At 43.3% G+C, this 21,606-nt stretch overlaps 1 long non-coding RNA gene across 1 annotated transcript; it reads right to left on the bottom strand.

Annotated features, from left to right (window-relative positions):
* Positions 1-384: 384 nt before the first annotated feature.
* LOC131834508 (uncharacterized) lies at positions 385-16,980 on the bottom strand. Its single transcript, XR_009354920.1, has 3 exons — positions 16,661-16,980; positions 7,619-9,025; positions 385-969 (listed from the first exon to the last, which is right to left on the bottom strand). It is a non-coding gene; the product is annotated as an uncharacterized LOC131834508 (long non-coding RNA).
* Positions 16,981-21,606: the final 4,626 nt, after the last annotated feature.

The following is a 21,606-nucleotide window of genomic DNA, read 5'->3' on the forward strand; positions in this document are numbered from 1 at the left end:
TTAACCGACTGAGCCACCCAGGCACCCTGCCTAATTGGATTTAAATTAAAAAAAAAAAAATGAAGGATGTGTTACCGATTGAGCAATTTATAAGACAACCAAACCCTAGCCTTATCACACAATCACGTATTGTTTTTTAAAGATTTTATTTATTTATTTGACAGAGAGAGAGATCACAAATAGGCAGAGAGACAGACAGAGAGAGAGATGAGGAGAAGCAGACTCCCTGCTGAGCAGAGAGCCCTATGCGGGACTCGATCCCAGGCCCCCGGGATCATGACCCGAGCCGAAGGTAGAGGCTTAACCCACTGAGCCACCCAAGCGCCTTCAATCACGTATTTTTTAACCAGAACTACCGCAAATGAACAGATTCTCTCTCCAAGATGAGTTGCTTGCATTAATTTATTTTTTTTTAAATCACATCTCTGGAAATTCCTCTTTGCAACACAACGCATTACAGTTTGTTTTGTTTTTGTTTTTGTTTTTAACCCAGCTCAGTGATAAGAAGTCAGTCCTTTGGGCTAACTTGAGACCGTTGGCTCGTGTTGACAGCAAGGACTGGGCAACCAGGAAACCATGTGCTCACCGGCTGCTTCATCCCCTTTTCCTTTCCAGCGGCTGCCAGGTGTAGCCTGACTTCCCCGGGGCCTCTGGCTCTCAGTCGCATCCTGTCCATTATCTCTGTCTGGCAAACAACCACTCCGGGCTTCCAGAACTTCAGAGCTTTCGGGGCACTGACGATAAGTTATTCTCAGCACACTCCTCCCCCCCCCCCCCAAACACACCCAGTGCCAAAAGTGCTTTTGGCCGGCAGACTGAGGAAGACTTGTTGTCGCCGCCCGTTATCTCTCGCCCCGAGTCCCCTTGGCAGATGTGCAAGCCCATCTCTCGGGCAGGGAAGCCGGGCGCTGGCCTCGAGGTGAGTCAGCGCGTTCATAAACAAGCGTCGCGGAGGAAATGGCAACCCGTCTTGAAAACAAAAAAAGAAACAAGTTGAGGTTTGCTGGATGCTGAGCTGTTTGTCCTCCGCCGTGCGCCCCTGCTTTATCTCCCTTCGCAGCCTTCCTATCAGAGAAACTGGGAAGTTAATAGTTTATCAAATGTTCATCGGCTGCAATGTTTACGTACTCCTTACATAGCCTGGAAAGTATTTTTTGGTGCGGCGGGGTGTGTGTGTGTGTTGGGGGGGAAGGGTGTAATGTTTTCCTTGATTGCAAACTTCTATCTTTGTTATTCAGCCCCTCTTTCCTCCGTATTCTAGGAAGTCCCCAGGCTCCCGAGACTGGTGTTGTCTCCTGAACTTAGCCGGTGGCCCCCACGAATACTGTCCTGACCGTGGCCTTGAAGGTGTCTGCAGGCAGAGAAGAATGGCGAGCTTTCTCAGGGAGACAGGAAAGCAGTAGTGCCAGCCGGCCCCGGGAAGGGCTCTGTCTCCGCGGCAGAAGCACAGGGCGGAGGAGGAGTGGGGTGCACCGCTCACCCCAGGCCTGCCCAGCAAACACGGCGTGATGCTGGCAACTCAGTGCTGGCCACGGAGCCCAACTACCCCCCTCTCAGTGTGTGCCGGTGCCACATGTGGGCCAAACACTGGGCTTTGGTGATTCAGCAGGAACCCAGAGGGCCCACAGGAGATGGGAACTTGACCTTAAAAGGGTCATGTGTCCTCCCTGGGCTTGTTGCGGGAACTCGGGAGGAGGAGGTCTGCGGCAGTCCCCAGGACCACCTTCCTCTCAGAGATCTAGAATGCACACGAGTGGTGCTTCGCATACCAGACTCTCCACGGTCACCTGGGGTTGGGACCACAGATGTGACAGGAGTCTCTGGGGTGACACAGGCATATCTTGCAATAATTCTGTGGTAAGAGAGTCATCACAGGGGTGACCGTATCTCTCGGTTTTCTCCAGAAGATCCTTAGTTTAACCTGGCGTATGTATTTTTTTTAAAAATTAAGATTATTTATTTATTCATTTGAGAGAGAGAGAGAGAGCACAAGCAGGGGAGGTGGGGGAAGGGGCAGCGGCAGAGGGAAGCAGGCTCCCTGCTCAGCCAGAAGCCCAACACGGGGCTCGATCCCAGGACCCTGAGATCATGACCTCAGCTGGAGGCAGACACTTAACCGACTGAGCCACCCAGGTGCGCCCCCTGCCCGCATATGTATTAACAAGCTTTTAAATTAAGTTAATTTAATTAATTCAGCTTTTTTCAAGGCGAAGTAGGAAGCTACCAGTTTTCTACAAGAAGTAGAAAATGACCAGCACCTCACTGTTTTCACACTCAAAAGCGTCCTCACTGGCACGATCAATTGTCCCCCTCATCAGTCCACACCCTCACGGGGCGACAGATAAGCCTTCCCCATGCCACAGCTGCATGGTTAGGGCCACTCACCACCTGGGCTTTTATTTAACATGCTTTCGGCAAACATTTGCTCAGCACCCGTGAGGTGCCAGACACTGTGGTGGGCAAAGGGGACAAGGACATGGATATGAGAGACAGACTCACGGGCAGATGACTGCAGGGCCCGGCATTAAGTGCAGAGCAGATGCACGCACAAAACAGGACCGCAGCGTGCCTTCCAAATGTCCCTTTAGTGAGGAGCTGCCCGCCCACTTAGAAGGTTCCCCTAGGTAACCTATAAATTTACCGAGGGTCCGCGCTGGCTTGCAGGAGAGGATGGCAGGGGCAGCATGAGCAAGGCGAGCAGACAGGAAGCCCTAAGCCCGTGGAGCAGACGTGTTCTCCCTGTGCTTCTGGAAGCATTATCGGCAGCTGGGGAGTGGCGTGTGAACAGGCGCACAGAAGCACTCACATTTTCCCTAAAGATGTGCATAATTTTTAACTTCAATATCTACTCCTATCAGTGCTTGGCTACCAGCAAACGTATAAAATTAATCCACTCTACAGACACTGAGATCCACGCATGGAGTTTTAGATGAACAAAGAAGACTTGTCCTTCGATTCTATTTTTACGCATGTCTCCTGGCAGGGGACCATTCTCTCTTTTATGATCAGCCTTCAGCACTAACGCAAAACTTAAGTACTGATTTTTCTAATCATTTCTTTTTTCAGTGGCGGAGTGAACATGCCTCCTCTTTTAAACTTGGCTTGTGTTCCTGAATGTTCTACCTGGACATCCCCAGACACTTCATTTTGTTCTGAGGCCGATGATACTCTAAGATCCCATTCACATGTTGACTTCTTGGGAAACCAATCAGCCCATGAGGCAAGCCTGGCCCTCTTCTGTGTGTTGATTGTCGACGGCACTTAGCACATTGGTCTCTAAGTCATTGTCCACAGGAATATTCAATTCCTGGAAGCCAGACATTGCCTCTGATTCACCTTTCCAATTCTGGCACTGAGCCCTGAGTTCAGCTAAATGATACATCCTATTTTGAATAAACCTCATCATAGGTTTGTATCTTTACAAAAGAGCATACAACTCAACAAATCATCCAGAGAATATTTCCGGGGACTGTCACCCACGTCAAGAAGTAGACAGCTACCGGTACCTCAGAAGTTCCTCCCATAGCCCCCTCCCAATCACTACAATCTCCCACCTCCCCAGGGATAACCAGGTACTAACTGTACTATTTTGAACATTATATAAGTGGAATCATATAGTATATATAATTTTGCATCTAGCTGATTTTACTCTACATTCGTGAGACTCATCATATTATGGTCTGTGGCTGGGTCAGTTCATTTTGGGCATCTGTAGAGCATTGCACTGTATGAACAAACCACAATTTATTTATCCATTCTGCTGCCGATAGAATTTGGGACTCTTCCAAGTCATGCTCTTATAACAAGTGTCGCATCATTTCTTTAGTCCTGTCAAATACAGAATGTTTAGCTCTGTAGGTCCTCTCTGTTGCTATTTTCTGTTTTGTTCATTCCTCTCATCTATTTATTCTCTATTTCGGGTGGTTTTGTTTTTTTTTTTTTTTTAAGATTTATTTATTTATTTATTTATTTATTTTTAGAGAGCGAGAGTGAGAAAGAGCCGGGGCGGGGGTGGAGGGACAGGGAGACAACCAGACTCCCGCTGAGCAGGGAGCCCAATGCAGGACTCATTCCAGGAACCTTAGATCATGACCTGGACCAAAATCTAGAGTCGGCTACCTAACCGACTAAGCCACCCAGCCATGCCCTTTATTTCTACTTTCTTTAGGTTTAATTTGCTGTTTTTCTCACACTTCTAGAGATGAGTTATTAGAAAACTGATTTTTAGTATTTCCTTCCCATGTACTATTTTTCTGTAAATTTAAGTTCATTTGTGTATCTAATATTTTTCAATATTTTTGTAAATTTAAATTCAGTTTAAAAATTTTAAACTATAGGGGCGCCTGATTAGCATGGTATAAAGAGATGTTTCAAATATCAGGGGCGCCTGGGTGGCTCCGTGGGTTAAGCCGCTGCCTTCAGCTCAGGTCATGATCCCAGCCAGGGTCCTGGGATCGAGCCCCGCATTGGGCTCTCTGCTCAGCAGGGAGCCTGCTTCCTCCTCTCTCTCTGCCTGCCTCTCTGTCTACTTCTGATCTCTCTTTCCAATAAATAAATAAAATCTTAAAAATTTTTTTTTTAAACTATAAATTTTCCTTTAAGCGTGGCTTTAGTGGCATCCCCATAGCTCCAATGTCACACATTCTCTTTCAGTTTACAATATTTGCTGACCTCTACTGTGATTTCTCTTTGAACCTAGGGCTTATTTAGACCTAATATCTATTTCTAGTAATATTTTCATTTTTAATTTATAGCTTTATTCTAAGTTGTCAGAACACAGTATGTGTGATCTTCGTATTTTTTTTTAAGATTTTATTTATTTATTTGACAGAGATCACAAGTAGGCAGAGAGGCAGGCAGAGGAGGGGGGTGGGGAAGCAGGCTCCCTGCTGAGCAGAGAGCCCTATGTGGGGCTCAATCCCATGACCCTGAGATCATGACCCAGCTCATGACCCAGGCGCCCTGATCTTCATATTTTGAAATATTGGTTTATGGCCCAGCATGGGGTCACTTTTCATAAATATCCCCTGTGTACTTAAGAATAATATATTCTGGGGGCACCTGGGTGGCTCAGTGGGTTAAGCCTCTGCCTTCGGCTCAGGTCATGATCTCAGGGTCCTGGGATCGAGCCCCGCATCGGGCTCTCTGCTCAGCGGGGAGCCTGCTTCCTCCTCTTTCTGCCTGCCTCTCTGCCTGCTTATGATCTCTGTCTGTCAAATAAATAAATAAAATCTTTAAAAAAAAGAATAATATATTCTGCCTATTGTGTAGCCATAGGTACTCTGTTCTACGGATACTAATTTGATCAAGCTTGTTAATTGTCTTTTTCAAATCTGCTATTGTTTTACTGGTTTCTCAGTGTCTTTTTTGTCAATTATTAAGGCACTTACATTATTTGCTGCAAATTTAGAATTTTTATATTTTGTTGGTAAATTACATATTTTATCATCCTGAAGGATTTCTCTTTATCTCTTGGAATATATTTTACTCAGTACCCTCTCTCTGATACTCATTTGGTTACTGGTTTTCTTTTGGTTAGTGTTTCCACAATATACATTTTCTTATCTTCTATCTTATCTCTATATGTTTGCTTTCAATCTTTTCTGTGTTCTCATAATTTAATGTGTCTCTTGTAAAAGCACAGTTTTATAAAAACAACTTAGCTATCAATGTTTATATTTTGAGAAAAGCATTTTGTCACTATACACATTTATTTCCTAAGATTTATTTGATTCAAAGTCTACGGTCTTCCATCAGCTTTATGCTCATCTTGCCTGTTCTAGGTTGTCTTTCTCCCCTTCTTCCTTTTTGCCTTTTTTAGAACTGACTCAACACTTTGAGATAATTTTCTTTCATTAACTTGGCAATTCTCAATCTTTTACTATTTGGGGAGGAAAGACTACCAAACATGTACTATTGGGTGTCAAATGCTAACATTATGGTGCCTGGCTGGCTCAGCTGGTAAAGCCTGAGACTCTTAACCTCGGGTTTGTGAGTTTGAGCCCCACACTGGGAGTGGAGATCACAGAAATAAATAAATAAATAGATAGATAGATAAATAAATAACTAAATAAAATCTTAAAAAGAAAAGCTAATATCATTAACAGTTTTACTTCTACATGCAAGCAAGGGACCTTGGAAGAATTTCGTTTATATCCCTCCCAATTATTGCTGAAAGTCTAAAATATCTTTTCCATTTTTTAAAAAAAATTTTTTTCAAAGATTTTATCTGTTCATTTGAGAGACAGAGAGCGAGAGTGAGAGAGAGAGAGAGAACATGAGCAGGAGCAGAGGTAGAGGCAGAGGGTCAGGCAGACTCCCCGCTGAGCAGGGAGCCCACCCCGAGGCTCCATCCAGGACCCTGAGACCATGACCTGAGCCAAAGTCATATGTTTAAGTGGCTGAGCCAGCCAGGGGCCCCTCTATATTTTTTTAAACATCATTTGGTATTTTATTTTATTTGTACATTTTAAAAAATTGAAGTATAGTTGATCATCCAACCAGCTAGTGACTCAAGTAAATTCTTAAATCAGTTGTTCACACTTCTTAGAGCTCTGAGTTCTTTCTTCTGTAACACACAGGTTTTGCTGTTTGAGAAACTTCTATATATGAATTGGGGCTTCATTTTTTTCTTTAAAGATTTTATTTATTTATTTGAGAGATCGAGAGAGAAAGAGAGAGAGAGGACACAAGCAGGGATTGGGGGCACAGAGGCAGAAGGAAAGCAGGCTCCCCACTGAGCAGAGAGCCTGACACGGGGTCTGATCCCAGGACCCTGAGATGTGACCTGAGCCATAGGTAGAGGCTTCATGAGCTGAGCTACCCAGGAGCCCCACGAGTTGGGGTTTCAAGGATGCTTTGATACAAAGAAGGAAATGAAGTTACAGCAGTTGAGATGGTGGGACATATAAGTCATCAGATACAATTAAAAAAATAAAAGCCTTGGGGTACCTGGGTGGCTCAGTGGGTTAAAGCCCCTGCCTTCGGCTCAGGTCATGATCCCAGGGTCCTGGGATCGAGCCCTGTGTTGGGCTCTCTGCTCAGCAGGGAGCTTGCTTCCTCCTCTCTCTCTCTGCCTGCCTCTCTGCCTACTTGTGATTTCTGTCTGTCAAAAAAAAAAAAAAAAAAAAAAAAAAGCCTTTAGGGCAGGAATGAATTATCAAAGAAAGAAACTGATGGACTGTCTACATGAGAACCAAAAAGAAAGCAGAAAAGGGACTAGGAAAGGCTGTGGTTATCCTGTGAAAACATCTTAAAATAGAAAAGTGAGGCGCTCGTTCTGTTAAGGGCTTCAGTTTACAAAGTATTTTCACACACGGACCATGATGATGGTAAAACGGGGCAGGAGTCAGGGCGGGGAGGCGGCTGACTACGCCATGTCTCTCAGGGCAGGGGTGCAAAGGAAGTCAAGATGGAAAGGAATGTCCAGGAGGAGAGAAAGGCCGTTGTAGAAACTCAATCCAAAAGAAGGTTGTGGAAAATGAAAATTTTTTCTGGTTTCACCTATCTGTACAGAATAAATGAGTATAGCACTAGTCATAGTTGGGTTTGCAGTGTCTTTCTATTAGTTGTCCCGTAAATTCAGATTATTGTACGTTGTCTTGTTTCTGTGACCTACCTGCTAATAAAGACACCGTCTTCAGTGCTCTGTCACCGGCATCGTTTCTGAGCCACATCAGTTTATTCCACATATTATTTCACTCATTTGAGAAACATTAAAATTTATGCTAGGAACTAAGGAAACAGATAAAGGACACGGGCCCTGTTGCTAAGAAGTTACTTGGCTTACTGATGGAATTTCCTAGTACCCCATGTGGCTCTCAGTTATGCAAACATGAGATTCCTAGATTTTTCACTCCCAGTTGCTCCATTTAGAAAAAAGAGGCCTCGCTGAGGTTGTGGCCTGAGATCGCCATTCAGGGGTTAGGCGTAAGGGCAGCCCCCAGCCTTTCCACAGTGGTGAGACTGTGTCGCTTTTACTAAAACTGTGTGAAAACAGCCAAGTGACACCTGAGTGTCGCTTTTAAAACCTAATGACAAAAGGGAGCCAACGCACTGCCCGGGAAGGAAGGCAATGGCGATGTCACCTGCTGGGACGCTAATGTCAAAATGAGATGGGGACGGAAGGAGCGCTAATTCCAGATGGCGCGTTATTGTTCATAAGTTAATTCAAGTCGAATCGCACTCAACATTCAGTGCCTCGGTCCCACTGGCCACATCGTAAGTGCTCAAGAGTCCGATGTAGCTAACGGCCACCCCACTGGGCAGAAGAGATACAGCGCATTTCCATCGCCACAGAAAGTAAACGCGATGGGTCTCCTGAGAAGGTTGCCAGTGCCAATGGGTCTGGATAGCACAAAAAGGAATTCTAATTATATGTAACAAGAGGGCTTCTTTTTTTAAGGTTCGGTTAGAACTTTCTAGTGTGTAATTAAGTCACACGATAATGATGGAGACACATTTTCTCCTGGCTTTGGATGTTTGGATGACCCACTGTTTGAAGCAGATCTGGGATATGTAAGAGGCTGTCCCCTGTGTCCAGCTACCAGATGGGTCGGGGGTCACTAACTCTGTTGTCCCCAGCTCGTCCAGCCGAGGGTTGATGGAAAAGGCCCATCAAAGCAAAGCCCGGGAATAAGGATACGCTTTCATCCTGCACATTTAACAAACACTCTGTCTGCCTCCTTCCGGATTCCATAATATGAGAGAAATCCCATTTAACAAGAGGGTCCTCTTATTCCCATGATTGGACACTTAATGGTTTACCCTGGAGCTGATCACACGAGAGGGACAGAATGGAGTCATTCTGCAGTGCGTCTTGTTAAGTGGAACTCCAAATCGAAGTCCGTTGGATCCATTCTACTGTTCATCTTTAAACAGAAGACAGAGCTACATGGAAGGGTGCCGTGTTTCTTGAGTCACGTGGATAAACATGAGCGGTAACCCTGTAAGACCTGAAGCCGGGCGAAATGAGACTGGTAGTTTATGTCTTCTGTCTACCCCTGGTGGAGGGATTCATTACAAGCTGTAGCCAAAGAAGGAAAGAGAAAAAGCATGAGTTATTTCCTGAGTATCTATTCAGTCCCTCCCGCGATAATCTAGCCTTTGTTGTTGATAGGAGATCACCAGCTCCACAGGAGGAGAATTGAAACCTGTTCTTTCCCTTTGAGTATGTTCTTTCCCCAGGAATGGCAGGAGCAGCCCAGCAGCAAGGGGGCTCCCCTGCCAACATGTTCACCTCTGAACCCCAGGGGCCACCACTCTGGGTGCAAAAAATAAAAGAGTCGCGAGCTTTGCTGCCCTGTCAGGTCTGGAATCCTTCCCCTGGCCATGGATGATACCTAATGATTCAGAGGAAGTACTGTCAATTCTTCAAAGTGAACCTAGCTAATTGTGTAATGTTATTCTGAGGCACTGGGAGAAGCCAAAAAAGAAGGGAGGCTGGGGAGAAATTCCTTCCTTTCCAACGATCGGCTTACATCCTGCACCATCAGATTTGATTATCCTTATCTTTTCTTGCATAACTACAAATGTTATGACTGGACAGAAGTGACCAGACTTCAAAAAAAAAAAAAGCTCCAGCCACAATATCTGACTCCATGACTGTCTGTGGTGGTAAATTCCTTAGCCTGGCCCCATGCTGTGTGAACAGCTATTTCCTTTGATTTATTCATGTACCAGTTCTTAAAGCTATCAGGTGCCCCCTCATCCCCACATTAGAGAATGAGGCCAAAAGAAAACCGTTAATTTTGCATTATCCCTCCCTTTTTTTTAAGACTGACATATGTATTTGAGAGGGAGAGTGTCTGAGAAGGGGAGGTTCAGAAGGAGAGACCCTCCAGCAGACTCCCTGCTGAGCGTGGACCCCCGATGCAGTGTGGGGTTCAGTCTTACCACCCTGAGAGCCTGACTTGAACCAAAACTGAGAGTCGGACCCTTAACCCACTGAGCTACCCAGCCTCCCCTCATCCCTTTTCACTTAGGCAATTTAACCTAAATATATTCTAACCTCTTTTTCTCATACTGCATAGTGATTTTAAAAGTTAATTCAATTTTTTAAAGCTAACTTTAAAAAAGGAATTCATTTTTAAGTTACCTTATTGAATAAGTAAAACAAGGATATAATTTAAATCACTTGGGGAAAAAATAAAATAAAAAATAAAATAACTTAGTCACTACAATAAATGAAAAAAGCAAGTGTGTCTCCTGTTGTAGATTTGGCTTCCCAGACCCCACCTCCAAGGCAATATTACCACCAGCTGCTAGAATATATGCTGGAGATACCCAAATTCATGGATGTGTGCTTTTCTTTATTTAAAAAATGGGGGTCATTTCATTTTGTTATAGTGCTACCTCATCCTTTTTCATGGCTACAGAGTATACTAATATGAATATACCATAATTTATTCAACTAGTTCCAAACTAATGGACATTTGTGTGTTTCCAATCATTTGCTCCACCATGAAAAGCCCCAACAAAGATCTCCGTGTACATGCCTTAACATACAAATGCAAGTGTCCGTATTTTAAATGTCGGTAGATATTTCCAGATTGCCCTCCAAAGGTGTTACTTCAATTTCTATTCTTACCGACTCTACAGAAGACTCCTGGCTTCCCACAATCTTCCATCAACGGCTAGTTCCACCCGAAAACCCACAAGTGCTGTAGGAACCTCAAAATAAACATTGAGTCCTAAAACTGCACCTTCCACCCTTGTAAAACCGATCTTGTGAGCCCTAACACCTGACAGGAGTAAGAGGAAACAAACGAACAAAATGGGTCACGCGAACAGACAACTAGAGCCACCTAGAGGTTCCTGGGTTTGAGCACCACCAAGTTTATGAACTGCTCAATTTGTGCCAATAATTGTGTATGTATTTTTTAGGGGTGGAGGGGAGAGAGGCATCATAATTTTCATTTTGGTTTCCTAAAATGACTGATTTCTGCCAAAAAGGCTAAGAAGCAGTAACTTAGATACTTCAAAAAGAGAAGCACAGAGAAGGGAAACCACACACAAATCCAAGGGCCGGACTTTAAGGCCTGATGTGGATAGACTAAGTAACACCAGGAACTTAAAACCAGTAAGACCTATAATAATGAAATCACACGAGGGCTAGAAGCACTTCTCAAACTTTAGATCAGGTTTTTTTTAAAATATAAATTGTATTTAGTCAGCAAACAGTGTATTATATTATTAGTTTCAGGGGTGGAGTTGAGCGATCCGTCAGCTGCATGGAACAGCCAGTGCGCGTCACGTCCCGTGGCCTCCTTCATGGCCGTCCCGCAGGTACCCATTCCCCCACCCACCTCTGCTCCAGCGACCCTGTTTGTTTCCCTGAGTCAGCGTCTCTTCCGCTTTGTCTCCCTCCCTGTTTTTTTTTTTTATCTTATTTTTCTTTCCCTTCCCCTATGTTCATCTGTCTTTTTCTCAAATTCCACATATTAGAAAACATTTCAAAAACAAAATTTGTGGCCCAAGGTGGTTTTGTCTAAGTTCTGTGACATCGGACAGACAGGTTAACGAAAAAATAGCTCACATTCAGCCACCATTTTGTAAGAATATTTTAACATTGAAAAGTAGGAAAGATGTAGCCTTAGAGGAAAAGGTAGAGTCCTTGAAGGTGAATACAATGAACTCTGCTTAAAACTCCTTACATTGTCCCTCATTTTCTCATTTCAATCATCTGGCCCAAGAATCCGAATGGCGAGGACAGGAAGCTCTTGTCACGTGTTCTCACTGCCCCTGGTCTGGTTGGAAACTGCTGCTATCAGGGACTGGCTCTTTAATCCAAGAAAACCAGGTCTCCTTGGATCGCTGAAAAACCCAGAGGAGAGAGCACCAGAGTTTGAATCCTGGGTTTGCAATTAACGAGCTTTAGTTAAGTTACTTTGCCTCTCCTTGAACTTCCGTTCTTGGCATCACAGGAGAACAGCAACACCTTTCCTGCAACTACACAGGACTGACAGGTTCAAATAAAACAAACAGCAGAGCAAGGCTTTTTCTGTAAAGAATAATGTGGGATCCACAAGTACTAACATTTACTGAGCAAAGACAAAACAAACAAACGAACACAAGAAACATCTACCGAGCATTGTTAAAGTGTTTTTTTTTTTAAAGATTTATTTTATTATTTATAGGGGGAGGGGGAGGCAGAGGGAGAGAGGATCGTAAGCAGACTCCAGGCTAGTGTAGAGCCCGACGTGGGGCTTGATCCCACGACCCTGAGATCCTGACCTGAGCCAAAACCAGGAGTCAGACACTTAACCGATGGGGCCACCCAAGGGCCACTTACGTGCCAAATATTGTTTTAAGCAAATATTACCCCATCTAGCCCTTGTAGGACTCAGATGAGGGAAGCTGAGGCTGACGGCATGAAATAATGGACGAGGTTGATTCTGCTGGTGAGAAGTAAGGTCAGGACTTGACCCTGGGGCTGTCTGGTTCTAATTCCATATTCTTAATCATTTCTACAAACTCTTTTCTAATTAATCATATTCTTATTATTATTACAATTCTTGTAGGTGTTAATTCCAGCTTCTGGCTGAATATACAATAATTATTCACCATTTGCCAGACTCAGGCTCCTCTGATAGATCAGCAGTGCCTACAGATGATAGCTTTTAGGTTTAACGAAGGATTTGTTCAGGGACCATTCAGCTAAACATGCCCCCCCCCCTTTTTTAAATCTTCTGATATTAACAGAGCTGGTATAAGCATTAGCCTATATTGGTAAGAAAGAAGATTGGGCATTATTATACTAGACATAAGTCGCTGGGTAGAAATGTAAGAAACAGGAAATATGGGATATGAGATTCAACATGTGAAGTCAGCTTGAGAAGTGTTGATTTGACTTACTAAATCTTTAGTAAATGATAGGAAGGCATTAAAACAGTATGTGAGGCTTGCTGAAGCCAAAGAACTATTAAGAGACACTGTAGTAAACTGTTTATCTCATTCATTTTTTAAAAAGATTTTATCTATCTATTTATTTATTTAGAGAGTGTGAACATGAGCTAGGGGAGGGGCAAAGGGAAAGAGAGAATCCTAAGCAGACTCCCCGCTAAGCTCGGAGCCTGACACGGGGCTCGATCTCAGGACCCTGAGGTCATGACCTGAACTGAATCGGGAGTCAGGCGCTTAACCGACTGAGCCACCCAGGGGCAACTCTCATTCATTTTATTTAGTGATTTATCTAGAATAAAACATTATTGACTTTTCTCTTTTGCTCTAGACAAAAGAGTTAAGAAGAGTTAAAAGAGTTAAAAGAGTTAAAGTTGATTGCAGCTTTGGGTAGTTTAAGGTCTAGGGCCGAGAAGCCCTGGCGAGGTGGCATGAGGCACGGGCGGTGCCCACAAGCAGCAAGGACAGCACTGAGAACCCTGCAGTCCTGCTGTCACCCGACTGAGGTGGTGCCACCACGACCAGCAGCTCCTATATGTGCCCTTTCTTTTGGCTTTCTGTTACTCTCCCCCATGCAGGACCGCATGCTCTCTCACTTTACTTGCCAGCTTCCCAAGCAGACTTCCATCCAGCAGCCCCCACCCCTACCTCACACACAGTTCAGAGCAACACACTCCCCACGCCCTTCTCCCGTCCCAAACGAGCTGGCTTTCCTGGGCCCTATGGCCTCGAGCTCCTAAGGGCCTATATTCCATATGATTTATCCAATCCCTTCTTCATCACCCCAACCCTACTTCAGGCAGGAAGGGGACTTCACTTTTCTTTAGCAGATAAAATGTTTGCTCTTATCCTGTGCAGAATTTTCTACCTGCTCCCTCTGCAAGGTGATAGAGTATCAAGAACGTAGACTTTGGAGTCAGACAAGATGGAGGTGAGAATCTCAAACTCTCTCTCTCTCTATCTCTCTCTCTACACACACACACACACACACACACACACACACACACACACACACATTTAAACATTTAGTTATACACACACACATCTAAACATTTATTGATTGGTTACAGTAAGTACCTCAGAAATGGCTAAATTCTTCGTCTAATTAAATAGTTTGTTCATCCCATTAAACCTAAGAGGCAGCTCTTCTTACTTCCCCTTAGTTTGTAGGTGAAAAAACTGAAGCACGAAGAAATTCAGCACAGCCAGTTAGCAGAGGAGCTGAGATTCAAATCCCAAACTGCCTGAACTCAGAGCCCCTGGGCTTAACCATCATTGATCAGCAGCTCGCTAGCTATATAAGCCCGAGTCAGTTACTCACCCCGCCCAGTCCTTCATACTTTCCCATATAAACAGGGATACAGATGTCCACCCTGCTGGGTCAATGAGATTATGTATATGAAGTTACTATCAAAGAGTCAAGAGCCTCCAAAAAACGCTCTGTTCTTTTCTGTCCAGTTATAGTCCATTCATCCTTCACATTCTGCCTCTGCCACGAAGTTTCCTTGGAAGCTACAGCGATTTCTTCCTCCTGTACCATCCAAGAGTTCCACAATTGAGCTTTACATTGTGTTCCAACTATTTCATTTAGGTGAGCCTTGGCTTCTCTGCCTAAAATATTATATAGGCAGTAGCTACATTTTAAACTTCATTTATATCCCCCGGACTTTGCAAAATACATCATAAGAATCAGGGAGATGTTGGTTGGACCAGCAATGCAGCCCCTGGATACAGTCTAGGATAGATCTCGCTTTAGAACATTCTATCTTAGCAAATGCTGATGACAAGGTCTTATGGTAAATGCAGATTTGTAATTTACCATTTATTTAGCCTGAGTAACAATGAGTTGAAAATGAGGAACAAACTCGAATTTCACTTTCCTTCTTTGCTTACAGCCTGTTCTGTACCTGGTTGTTGAAGGCTAAGAAACTCTTGCTATCTGAAAAGCTATACTGCACCTCACAGAATTGCTGAATTACTGAGGAAAAAATGTCGGCACTAGAAAACATTCACGGCAGCCATCCTTAAATATGACAGCAATTAGGATTTAAGTGCTTCATAGATGCGTTAAATATTCATAGCTGGTGATTTCCCTCTGAGGTAATTATAAAGACTATTAAAGTAACTGGAATCTGTAGAATTGGCTAACTATTGTGTTAAGTCCATTCTGGGAGTGAGCCAAGATAAGAAGCCAAAAATGATTCCACTGATACAGACCACAGCCAAAACAACAAAGACAACGGATTTAAGGCTCCAGACACAGTTCATTCCCTCTCAGTTCTTAAATTAGACTGAGGACCACCAAAACCTGGCCCTGGCACACTCCACAGAAGGAACAAAGTGCCAAGACCTCATGCCTGGCCCTCTTCCTCCCCAAAAGACTACTTTAGCCACCATCCCAGAACCGCACATGGGCTGCTTTCCATCCTGTAATGTGTGATGGCTCAGGCCCTACTTTTCCTTTTGGCTGCTGTCATGGACTCTTGTTTAGATGGTCTTAATTTTATCTATCCCTATTTAATTAAAAAAAAATTGACCATTTCCATCTACAGTTTCTCAATTGGAGTCTCTTGGCTTGGAAAGGGTCAGTGGGAGTCAAACGACAATGTCAAGTGGTAAGGAATTCTCGAATGCGGACATATGGCCATCAGGAGGAGCTGGATGAAGGCTGCCAACTATATTGGTTGGCCAAGTCAGGGCCAGGCTAATGGAATATCCTGAAGGAAGAAAACCTCAATAGAGCTATATCTACTATTTTCCAAAGAACTGGTCAATTTCTAATACAATCATAAATAAATAATTTTAAATGCAAAACTTCACACTACTAAAAGTTATATATTTCACCACAGAACGTGACCAACAATTTCATTCTGATGTATCCAAATGAGAAGACACTAAATCAATACCCACACTTCCAGACAGGGAGAAGATTTATGAATACCTAAACAAACCAGACTGAAAGCAGTCGACCCTACTGTGAAAAACTTCCGGAGACGGCTTATGCAACCCCCCTAAGTAATGTGACAGTGTCTCAAGTTTCTCTTCATCCTACTAAATGTCACTGCCTGCGACACTTACACACGATATGTTATACCTCTGACTTCGTAAGGAGGTATGTCAAAACCAAGTCCAACAGTCAGATGAAATTTTGAACAGGCAATCTTCTGGAAGTTTCCAAAGATACAGAGTTGGCATAGTCCAAATTATATAGGCTCAAAGTCTCTGACTGTCCCCAATTTCTTCTCAGGACACAAAGAAGAAAATCCATGATGAAATCATTTATTGCACCAGTTTTCCTTCAGATGAGATTCCAGAAAGTAATATCTAAATATTAGAAGCTTTAGAAGTTTGTTTCTCTTGTTTGCTATGAACATGATTAGGCGACCTCGGTGATGCCCAGATTGTTAAAGATCACAGAGAAGACAGCTCTTATTATGAATATCTACCAAGCCGCACTGAAGATAGAGGGTACACAGGGTTCAAAGAAAGCTCTCATGCTACTCGAAAACATGTTTTGATGAAATGGATATTCATGCTCTCCAGAAAGTATACATTTCTTATCAGAAAGCCTGAAACAGAAGCCACAAATTCTCCTCAGGAGTAAAAGAAAAATAATGCCATAAATAAGTAGAGTTCCAGAAGCTGCAGGTAATCTCTGGGATGGTTCCCAGAAGTGGACAAAAAAGGACCCAAGGCCACCCTCTCACAAGAGGCTGTAAGGTAGTGAGCAGTGTTCCCAAAGCAAAGACAAACAACTTACCCGGCCAGAGTCCCTCTTAGTAACGCCAAGGGGGTAGTAATTCATTACTGCTGGTCACTAGATTCCAGTGAAGGAAACTGAAATGTCATACCTTCATTCACAACACCAGCTCATGGAATTATTTTTTCCGGATTCCTTGGGAAGTTAAAGTATTTGAGAAGAATATCAGGAACTGTTGTTTCAGCCTGTTTTGTGAGTAGATAATGGCCTTCCAACTCTATTATTTCAGGAAATGATGTGTGCCGCATTGTTCTTGGATGGGGGTAGCACCGTGTTTTAGCAAGATCCATACATGCTTATTAAACAAAACAGAACAAAAGCACCCAGTCTAAGTCACTTCGCTGAACTCAGACTTTTTGAATCTGGGCTCTAGATAAGAGGCTGGCCCCAGACAACCTACCCACATACCAGTAACATTCTTTTGAGAGGGTGTAAGCAAAACTTGTTTTGAGAAACGAGAAATCTCACCCAAATTACTAAATGTGGTAATAAATAACCTTGGTCAATTAAGTGCTGTCAAAATTGGTTCAGCAAAGACCTGTTTGAAAGGCTAGGTTTTTCTCTAATTTGGGTCTGAATCAAAGACCAGCCTGGGAACTAGAAGTAAAACATTTCATCCTAAGCAGTACCTTTGATCCCATGGAATATATTAGCCGATCTTCCTGAAATGTGACATCATTTGTGGTACCAGCTGTATGGGTGTGCCATCTAAGGATTTACAAAACTAGTATTTCTTTGGCTTTAATATGTATTTTAAGATCAGAGAGAGCAGTCTAATCCAGCTAAGTACTCCAAGGGGAACGGCTATGGACTTTACTTTAAGAAACCTAAAGTATTTACAATCATGATCTATCAACATTTTTATGGCTAGATTGCAAAGAATAAATTCCCAAATGGACCTTTAGAACCAATGATGATGATGATGATGATGATGATGATAAAACTTAAAAAATACATTAAATATGGTATTATACGTCACGCTATGTTGTAAATATATTATGTAAGTTAGCTCATTTAATCCTCAGAACAAATTTCTGAGGTAAGTTTTGGAACTTTCACCACCCTTATTTTACAGATGAGGAAACTGAGGCACAGATCAGCTGAGTAACTTGCCCATGGTCACCTAATTAATAAGCAGCAGAGGTGGAACAGAACTCACAGCGAATACTCTGACTGCCTCAGCTATCCTGTATCTTGTGGTTCTCAGACACCTCTGTCTGATTCAGTCATGTATGTTACAATGGTCACATCTCCTCTTAATAAAGGTTATTGTTGGATGCTTTGTCAATGAAATGAGAAGTATTGAAAATTTTCTAGTTGGCAGTCTCTATTAGGATTCAACATTCATTTCCAATAGTTGCTGTAGAGAACTCATTTTCCCCCTGAACAGTATGTTACTATAGATAGGATATGTCGGCAAAGAGAAAGCCATTTCCATGAAATATCTATGCCTGGCATTGTCATTCAAAAGTTTAAGGATTATCTTTAAAGGTTTTTTAAAAAATCCATTACCAAATGTAGAATTAAGCTATGAAGAAATCCCTCAGCTCTTTCATATTACACTTTTAAAAAATCAGGAATGAAGAAATCTAGGTGCAGTGCTAGACTACAACATATCTTCCCATTCATCCATCTACCCACTCATCTACCCATCCATCCATCCATCCATCCACCCACCCATCCATCCATCCATCCACCTATCCATCCATCCATCCATCCATCCACCCACCCACCCACCCACCCATCTATCCATCCATCCACCTATCCATCCATCCATCCATCCATCCATCCATCCATCCAATAAATCCCATATGCCAGGCACTGAGAATATAGAATGGGTAAGACACACAAGGGTCCTGCCCTCATGAAACTTATATTTTAGTCGGGGACATTAAATACAAATGTGAGGTGCTATTTTAGGTTGAGTGGTCAGGGAAGGCCTCTCTGAGGGGTGATGTTTGAACAGAGAACCAAAGGAAGTGAGGGAGGGAGTCTTGATTGGATATGGGGAAAAAGCATGTCAGGCAGAGGCTCCTAGATGGAAATCAGTTTGGGTATGTTTGAAGATCATCAAGAAAGTCAGCATAACTAGATGAAACTAAGCAATGGGCACAATGGCAAGAGATAAACGTGACACAGACAGGACCTCATAGGTCAGGCAAAGGAGTATGGATTTCCTTGAGTGGGAGAGGCTGTCATTAGTTGTAAGCAGGTGAATGACAATGAACTAGTCCGTGCTTTCTAAAAGACACACGGCTGCAGTGAGGGAAATGAGTGGGTGGGGAGGAAGAGGAAACACAAGGAGGCCCATTGAGAAGCAGGAGTCTAGGTGGAAAACCCGACAGTGGCTTAGACTAGAACTGCAGCACTGAGTTGGTCAAAACTGGTGTTTAGATTAGGGATAAGAAGGCAGAGCCAACTTGGCTAGCTGATGTACCAGATGTAGCATGTGATGCAAGACTCAGGCACAATGCCTCGATTTTGACGGAAGCAGCTGGATAAAGAGTGGGACCTCACACTGGGATTTGGAAGAGTAGGGGAGGAACCGTGTGGGAGGAAGGGGCATCCAGAGTCCTCTTCAGGCATTGAAGCTTGATACCTGTTAGCTACATAAGCAGAGATGCTAATTGGGTATTTCGGATGTGTGAGGGGAAGAGTCAAGGCCAGAGATAGAAACTGGACTGGTAAAAGTCATGGCTGTTGGGAAGAGAACAGGTTGGAGGTTGGACCCTGAGACATGTAACATTAGAGGCTGAGAAGAAAAGGAGTACCCAGAGAGGTGGAAGGCACGCTGGGAATATACGGTTGTGGGAGAGCCAAGTGAAGAAAATGTTTCTAGAAGGAGGGAGTAATCGGCTGTGTCAACTGCTGAGCTACAATAAGATGAACTCAGGGCCAGTCATTGGACTTGGCTTGACAGAGGTTGCTGGTGACCTTGACAAAGATCTCAGGGAGAATACAAGGTAAGGTAAGGCAAGACAGCAGCAAATTTTCAGGCATTTTACTATAAATGTGAGCAGAAAACATGGAGCAGTAGTTAAGGGTAAATGTGGAGCCTCGAGGGGGGGGTATCTTGGGTCTAGATGCTTGTTATAACACATCTGTAATATATTAAATGAATGATTTTCCTGATCCCTACACTTTTATCTCTACATCTGAAAAAATGGTAATAAAAGAAAGAAAATTAGTTTAATTGATTATAAGTAATGTTTGAAACATGCATTCTTTTTCCTGCACACATTTAGTCAAGGTTCTGTTGCTTGTTTTAGACACAAGGTGGCATACAAATGGGCATCTAGACGTGCCTCTGCTGGTCAGTTGGCCACAGCAAGTATGAGTATTGCCTCCTACTTTCCAGTTACTGTCATTGTTTTCCTTTCCCTAACACTTAAAAAGGGAACTTTCCTGTTTCTTTACTAAAATCAAATCTCGATGCTCCTAGGTGAGCAATGGAGATGAAATCTGCACTGGGGAGTCGTGACCAGGCCTCATGGCGACAATGCCCCCACCTGCTCCTTGGCGATCTCTCCCTATTATCACCACCACGTACTTTACACCAAACGACACCTCCTTCCCGAATTCCCCACACACCTGAGATCATATTAGAACATTTAAAAAAAGGTTTTCACTGAGGATTTGAGGGTTACAAAATGGAAAGAGTCATAAAATGGAACTAGATAATCTGGTTTATAAACCTAACTCACTCATCTTTGGCTCAAACGCTCCTATCGAGGAGACTCCCTGACTGGCTCCATGCGACAGGGGTTATCTCTAACCCCAGCCCACCAGAATGCTTCCAAGTGTGCCTAGATTTCTCCAAGTCCAGATGAGAAGTGGAGAGGAAAGGAGAGGTTCTCAACCCACCTGGTCCTAAGAATCACCACTTTCCCAGGTGATTGACAGTAATGTCCACCCATCCCGGGACTCAGGGACAGTCTCACTCTGTGTCCCTAAGAAGATACCTACATGAGATTAGAAGACAATAAACCCAAGATCAACACAGGACACACACACATGTCAGATACAAGCAGGTCTTCTGTTATCATCTTATAATCGTAGGCACCACTGGGACCTGGGATCTCCACCACCACCCTAACTCACTTCATGGTAACCCAGGTCTGTGTTGGCAGGGCCAGTCTGGGCGAGAAAGGAGGGAAAAGAAGTGAAAATAAACCCTTGGGGAGCAACCAACCTCATGGCCAACTCAGTCCTCTCACAGTCACAGGCCATCCCACACTTAAGAGAACCTCAGAAAATGCGTATGAAGCTCACTGAATCTGCAGATGAAATACCTTTGTCCAGTGGTGGGTTTAAAAAACTATCATTGTCATCTGAGTACACTTACAGATGTGTGTGGAGTGTGCATGGTGATGGTAGGGAAGGGTTTCTCTGCTGTCGTTTGGTTCTTATTTTCAATAAATCCTATTAAAAATTCCAAAATCTCTTCCGCACCAGATGAGAAATGGTGACTTCATTTGGAAAGGAGTAGATAACATTCTGTTTTGAAATAGTGAGTATAACAATGGAAAGGCAAGCAGACTGGTGGGAGCCAGGAGTGGGGATATAGAAGGATTTGACCTAAACTGTATGAGTCTCTCTCAGGAACTAAGGGATTCCTGCTTCCTCTGGTCTTACCGAGCAACATTACTTTCAGAGCAATAGCAAGAAGGGTTCATTCCAGGTCTCTCAAGTTGAAACTCGGGATACATTTCTCAAAAACAAAAAAATTAAATATAGTGGCTTATAGCATTACATACTACTGGTACTACTATTGGTACCATGATATTTTGAGACATAATAATAGTTTTTGTGGGCTAGCTAAGAGCTTAATCACTATGTACATCATTGTTTCCATCTAGAGATTCATTCCAAGTTCCAAACAGATGACCTAAATTTTAGAAAAATATTGGTTAATTGGGAGTGATCGTGTGTGTGTGTGTGTGTGT

Source organism: Mustela lutreola, chromosome 6 (assembly GCF_030435805.1).
Source record: "Mustela lutreola isolate mMusLut2 chromosome 6, mMusLut2.pri, whole genome shotgun sequence".
NCBI lineage: Eukaryota > Metazoa > Chordata > Mammalia > Carnivora > Mustelidae > Mustela > Mustela lutreola.